Here is a 7,854-nt window from a genome sequence, read left to right as displayed (position 1 = left end):
TGTTTTGTACTCTTTTCGTTACATTTCTATCACATTCACCAACTAGTAGTTCGACAGCTTCATTTCTTTAACCCTCAGTTTCCTGCCTTTGCTACTTCCCTCATTCCTTTCTCTATTACCTACTTACTCTACTCCTTCCACTCCTTTTCTCAGTCTTTCTCTTCTCATAGTTCCTCACTCTTGTTCACTCACTCCGTCTCTATTACTCTTAGTGTCTCTGACTGATCACTGTTTCACTACTTGTTCATTATGCTTTCTCTGTGTAGTTGAAGCACACTAAGGGGCATATTATGAACACAGCCAATAAAATTATTGCTGTTTTTATTGGAAGAAAACTGTTGCAAAAGTGGTTTTAGCGGCAGTTTTCCGCCGCAAAAGCGGCTTTAGCGACACATTTCTGCCGATAAAAGCTGCAAAACTTTTATTGCCTATGTTGATGATATGGTTCTATGTTATTTACATTTCTTTGCTGTCTCAATTAATCTTTTCTGCTATTTTTTCTTTTCTGTTTTCTGTTTTTTCTCTCTGTTATTCCACATGTTTTAATCTTATTTTGAACATTCCCTCACATTCTCCAAGAAACTCTTCTTTGTTATTGTTCTACTCTCTTTTTTTTCTTTCACTTCCTTATCTATTTTGTTTTTCACAATTATACCCTCTTCCATCTTTTCTTCGGTAAATAGATCTATTAAACAGTATCTCTGGATAACTCCCTATAGCTGTCTTTCTTTTAACATTACTCTCTGTTTACTTCCCTTATACTTACTCTTCTTTTTTTTTTTTTTTTTTTTTTTTTTGGTTCGCTCCCGGTTCGCGGACCGGGAAGCGAACGGGGAAGCGAACTTAAAGAAACAGAGCTTGCCAGAGTGCTAAACATTCTAGCAATTTTTTTTTGAAAGGGGAGGTAGTTCTGAAAATAACTTTTTTTAATGTTTTTGTTGTTTTATATATATTTTTTTTTTTTCTGAACATTTTTTCTTTTTTTTGTATTTTTTGAACATTTTTATGGGTTTTTTTTGTTTTTGATGGAGGGGAAACAACAAAAAACAGGCATTGAAAAGGGCTCAACAGGAGCAAAAAAAAAAAATTACTGTCTGGGGCGGTTAGGGCAATTGTGATTGTTAATAGCTAGGTTTATTAAATTAATGCTCATGTTACCACATGATAGCAATGCACCGCAATACATACAGGTATGTTTGATATGAGCAAAGTTCTCCTGAATGTTTGGCACGGTTTCCCGTGCCTCTGCTGCTGTCAACGATATTAGTGATGTTGACCTGGCCACAGGAGTTGTTGTTGGGTTATCTTGCATGTCACGTATCTCCGCCTGGCTGTAGTTCAATGGATGCCACCTGACCATGTGACGATGCATTGTATGGTTTCCGTAGCTATATTTTTGATCAGTGCCTCTAGATAACCGGTCTTTACAAATCAGGCAGGTGACATACCTAGCATTTACTTTTTTTTGCCCTCGAGGGAGTGAAAAAAATTGCCAAATAAAGCTGGCTTTCCGACGTGAAACCCGGGGCACCTCCTGTAAGAACTGTGGTCCTTCGGTCTCCTCTTCCTCTAGTTCATCCTCTTCCTCCTCTGTCTGGCTGATAAACTGGGGAGGTGGTCCTCTCTTCCCATGAGGAGGTGGAGGTGGTGGTGGGGGTGCACCAGCTGAAGCAACTATTGAAGCCATTGCTCAACTCTCAAAAATGGTCTTCCTCTCACAAAGATGAAAGTCAGAGTGAGGAAAGAAGGAGGGGTTTTCATCATTTGGGATAAAGAATATTTCTAAACCAATGAAAAGTGTTATTTTTAGGTCACCCGACCTAGCCTTACATCATTATGAAACCAAAAGTGAAATGAACCAATGAAAAGTTTTATCAACAAGTCACATGACCTCTTACGCTTAAGTTACGCGCTGCGGAACGCGACCCGGATCGCTTCCGGGTCGCTGCCCTTCGCGCCTCGGTTCGCGCTCCAGAGCGCTTCCGGGTGCGCTAACGCGGCGCGTCATAAGACGCATTACGCGGCAACGCGATACGTCGCGCTTTTGCGACGTGCCGGGGATCGCTTCCGGGGAGCTGCGCTTCGCGTCTCAGTTCACGTACCGGAGCACTTCCGGGTGCGCTAACGCAGCGCGTCATAAGACGCATTACGCGACAACGTGATACGTCGCGCTTCCGCGACGCGTCACGATGTTGATTTCTAACCCGGCAGTTGCGCTAACGGAACGTTTACCGGTTCGCGGACTGGGTCGCGGCATCAAGATGAGCTAACGGGAAGCTTCCCGGTTCGCGAACCGGGAGCGAACAAAAAAAAAGTATTAACATTTTTTTTTATTAATAAACATATAAAATATATTTTGGGATTTAAAGAAGAATACATTTTACAGCTACAGATATTAGCTTTTAAAAAACCAATGAAATTCACTGAAAAAACCATAGGTTATAGACCATATATAGTTAGGAATTAGCATTTACAAAACCTTGAAAATTCACTGAAAAAACCATAGGTTATAGACCATATATAGTTAGGAATTAGCATTTAAAAAACCTTATTTTACTCACACAAAACCATTGAAATTCCATATATAGTTAGTTGTACTAACTATATATCGCGCACCCGCAATCCACTGCTGATCATGTCACATATTACATCATTCATGACATGGTCAGTGACATCACTGATGACATCACTGATGACATCTCAAATGACATCACTGATGACATCACTGATGACATCTCAAATGACATCACTGATGACATCACTGATGACATCTCATTTGACATTACTGATCACATCACTGATGACATCATTCATGTGATAATACGATGAACCTCTTCAGACTCTAATATAACCTTAGATACACTCAGTGTAAACAGACACTCATAGACTGTCACTCATCTATGGAGTTACTCAGACACTTAGTCAGTCATGCAAAGAATCAATCACACCTCCATTTCCTCAACTATACAGTTATACACACCTTACTTATTCAAACATATACTAAAACATATTTACTGACTTATAAAATCCTGGATACAAGTTCACAATGATCCATACAGCCACTCACACATTCACTGGCTCTTATGCACAGTTATTTATATATGTCAACTCTCACATGTACTGTATTTTACATATGTACTTACTTTAACATGTAGCACTGAGATATCCATTCACTCACCAATACACTCATGCACACAGTCAACCGCCCATACAGCTGTTTCCACATGCACTTTTGAACCCATACATCTAGTCAATCAACTGCTCACACATCTATGCAAAGAGTCATACACCTCCCAGCCACCCACACACACACTCAGTCTCCCATACAAATGCTTGGGCAACCAATCAATAACCCATACAGTTAATCATATAGCTACTTATCAACACATGCAGCAGTTTACAGAACAACAGACATAATGATGCACAAATTAAGACAGTTTAGTCACTAACCCATGCACTCAGTGAGACACATTTAATCAGTCACTCATACAGTCAGTCATGCCCCTACTAAATCCTTCATCAAGACACTTATACATCCACTCATTCTTCAATATGTAAGACATATTTTAACTTTACAGAATTATACAGTCACTGAATGTAGTCATCAGTGATGTCATCAGTGATGTCATTTGAGATGTCATCAGTGATGTCATCAGTGATGTCATTTGAGATGTCATCAGTGATGTCATCAGTGATGTCACTGACCATGTCATGAATGATGTAATATGTGACATGATCAGCAGTGGATTGCGGGTGCGCGATATATAGTTAGTACAACTAACTATATATGGAATTTCAATGGTTTTGTGTGAGTAAAATAAGGTTTTTTAAATGCTAATTCCTAACTATATATGGTCTATAACCTATGGTTTTTTCAGTGAATATATATATATATATATATATATATATATATATATATATATATATATATATATATATATATATATATATATATATATATATATATTTATATATATATATATATATATAGCGGCATTCCAGAATGATTTTAGCTTATTTTATTGATAAGCTCTCCCCCACCAACGCGTTTCAGCCACACTAGGCTTTTTCCACGGTCAGTAAGTCCTTCTTTGCTTTCAACATATATACCCATTTCTGCCTTTAAGGGGCATTGTGGGATATGTAGTTTGTCGCTATTTTATCAACAAAACTTTATACATTTATAGAAAAACAATTGCGCTATATGTCAGAATTAACCTATTTTGCAAGCATTCAGTATGTCTAACATTTTATGTATGTATTAAGGGTTAGTACCCAACAGCATACTTTTTAGTTTCAATTCTTTTCAGTTAAGGTATAGTGCCAGCATTTAATAGAGTTTGCATTGGGAGAGAATTTTTTAAAACCAGTAAAGTTTCTTGAAGACTGTCTCATAGGAAGGCAACTATTCCAAATGAACATAAAGTTCCTTGTCATTATTTATACCCCCAGGGTATTTTGTCCTGAATTTTATAATCAGACGTGATTCCACTTGACGCAGCCTCCGGACATGATTTCCACCTTGGTCTCCTTGTGGTATCATTTTGATCCCATAGAAACACATCGCTCTCCAATCTCCCTTTTGACTCATACTGATGTGTTTTGCTGTAGCATATGACATGTTGGAATTCTTCACTGCACGTATGTGTTCCAGGGTACGCTTTTTTAACATGCACGTTCTTGAATGTTTGTCATATTTCGGCCTTTTTTACAGGCCTTACATGATTTGCATGATTTAAATCCTTTACGTTGGTTGGTAAGCCAGTCTGTTTTTTGCTTTGTCTGAAAATGGCTTTTCACCAGCATATCCTTTAGGGAGGTATTTTTTCGGTAGGTGACATTTGGTTTATTGCCTACTAGTTTACCAATGTCAGGATCCCCTGAGATTAAGTGTCAGTACTTTTTCATCTTGTTCACGATGCTTCCACTTTCTTTACTGTATGTTGTTATGAACCGTGGTGGATCTTTGTCTGAAACATATTTTGGTTTTTCAATCAGGATTTCCGCTCTAGTTTTTTGATCAATTCGCTTCTTACATTTATTGAGTGTGCGTTCACTATATCCTCTTGATTTGAACCTTTTCTTGCTTTCTTGAATTTTTTCTTCTGCGTCTGAGTTCTTAGAACAATTTCTTTTCTTTCTTGTGAATTCCCCATAAGGGATACTGTTTACTAATTGCCTGGGGTGAAAGCTCGTCCCGTGTAGAACACTGTTTGTTGCTGTCTTTTTTCTAAGAACCGTAGATTTAATTTTTCCGTTCTCTATGAAGATTTTAGTATCCAAGAAATCAATTTGTTTTCTATTGGTAGTACAGGTGAATTGCAGACCGACTTCATTTTGATTGAGTTTGGAGCAATATTTCCGAAATTCCTTGTCCGTTCCATTCCAAATGAGGATGTAACAAACCCATAAAATGACTCGCTCCATCTCCATTTGGTTTCCAGTGTTCCAGGCAACGGTCCGCTCCCACCACCCCATGGTGATGTTGCCATAGTTTGGGGAAAAATAAATTCCCATTGCTGTTCCACATTCTTATTTGAACAACTCTTTATTGTATAAAAAGATATTATTGGTAAGGCAGATGTTTATCATAGCAAGAAGCATAGTAGTATGGCTCATTTCTGTTATGTTGCGTTCCTTCGAGAAATATTGGCATGCCGTTATTCCGATGTCATGTCTGATTCACGTGTACAGTGACACAATCTGAATCGTGGCTGGGAGATATCCTGAATTCCATGTTATTCCTATGAGTATCCTCAGGAAATCTCCGGTGTCCTTCAGATAAGAGCTCATATTTTGAGCAATTGGAGAAGAAATTTGTCCACGTATTTGGATAGATTTTCATACAGAGAGCTGCAGGAGGACACTATGGGCCTCCCTGGAGGATCAATCATAGTCTTGTGAATCTTCGGGAGGAAGTAGATACACGGTATCACTGGGAACTCTGTTGCCAAGAATTTTCGTTCCTCCTCACTGATTAACTGTTCCTCATACCAACCCTGTCCCTTTTCTTTCAGTTCCTTGGTCATTTTTTCAATTGGATTGATTTTCAATCTACAATAGTTGTTGGTGTCATTCAAATGTCTTAATGCTTCTCTGATATAATCCTTTGTGTCCATTATAACGATATTTCCCCCCTTGTCGGCGGGTTTTATTGTGATTTCATCATTCTCTATTACTTTCTTTACTGCATTCCTTTCCTGAGTGGTTACATTTTCACTCTGATTGGTGTTTCTCATTTTAGGCAGTCTTTCCAATTCCTCTATCATGGCGTCAGAGAACATGTCGAGTTTATTACCAGGTGACAGGGCAGTATCTGGATTTCTTTTTCAATCCAGTATCCGCTTTTTTATTTGTGTTAATCTCCAGATGTTCCAAAATTTCTTGCTCTGTCATTGCATCATCCTCCAATTCATACATGACATCGAACATATTTTTCAGATCTGGCATTTGATCTATTGATATCGGTAACTCGCTTTCCACATCAATCAATTCAGTATTATCTTTATGAGCAGTATGGGTTTTGTTTGCATTGACTTTAGCTAACTTCAATTTTCTGATGTATTTGTACATGTCGATGCGCACCTGAGTGTAGTCAAAGTGTGATTCTGGGCAGAATGATAACCCTTTATTCAGAACTGTTTCTTCTTCTTTGGATAGACTGTATTGTGAGAGATTTGTAATTAGGTTTACTTTATCTATTTTCTGTTGCGCAGGGGGTAATGTCTTTTTTCGCCTGACATTCTGATTTTTCTCGTGTGTCCAAGGGATCAAGTTTTAAATGTATATATATACTTTAAATATTTAAAATATATAAATATTTTAAATATTTAAATATATATATATATACACACACACACACACACACACATATATATAAATATATATATATATATATATATATATATATATATATATATTCACTGAAAAAATCATAGGTTTCACACATGTTATAGTTAGCTGGACATTTCACTCATACAAAACCATTGAAATTCCCCCGTTATAGTTAGTTCAGGTAACTATAACTCGCTCGCCCGCAATTCACTGCTGATGATGTTACATATTACATCACTCATGACATGGTCAGTGACATCACTCATGACATCACTGATGACATCACTGATGACATCATCCAGTGAATGTGTGTCTTTCTGAAAAATAAATATTTTTTATATACGTATATCTAAAGGTCGATGGAAGAATAAATGGGTAAATAAGTGTCTAAATGGATGTTTGTTTTGTAAAAATGATTGCATAACTGACTTATTAAGTGTATCTTAGTGAATACATGTATTAGCGAGTAATGTTTAAATATGTAAATATCTGTATCAGTGTCTCACTTTGCCAATCCTAACTATATATACCTACTGGCTATCGCCAGTAGGTAATATATATATGTGGAATGCGCAAGAGCGGCAGGCCCAAAGAATACGTTTGATGAAGAGCTTGAGATTTTTTGCGAGGACAGAAGGCAAACGCTACGGCCTCGGATAAAACAACAGAACTACAGCGCTCAAAGAACCGAAAACGAAGAGAGCAGAGGAAGGCCAGCAAACGTAGGAGGAACTCGCAAAAAGAGGGGAGGATGGGGCAAGAACAAATAAGTCCCATTGACTTAGATAAGACTGTGGTTAACCTGGCTAAAATAGAGTTGAGCCAAAGGGAGAAAGAAATTTTGAGCCTGGGCCTATCGTATTGTCCAAAGAGAGATTTTAACTATGTGAACACCAGACTAGATGTCTTCAAAAGCACAAGAAAACTGAAATTGAAAAAATACTTTGTCTTAAACAAACATGGGTACAAATCAATAATACCATCTAGTGAAACAGCTATTGAAGTTGCAGCTTGTTCTCA

The sequence above is a fragment of the Lissotriton helveticus genome, chromosome 3_1, assembly GCF_964261635.1.
Source record: "Lissotriton helveticus chromosome 3_1, aLisHel1.1, whole genome shotgun sequence".
Lineage (NCBI taxonomy): Eukaryota > Metazoa > Chordata > Amphibia > Caudata > Salamandridae > Lissotriton > Lissotriton helveticus.
The sequence above is the reverse complement of the archived record's forward strand: the minus strand, read 5'-3'. Positions refer to the sequence as shown.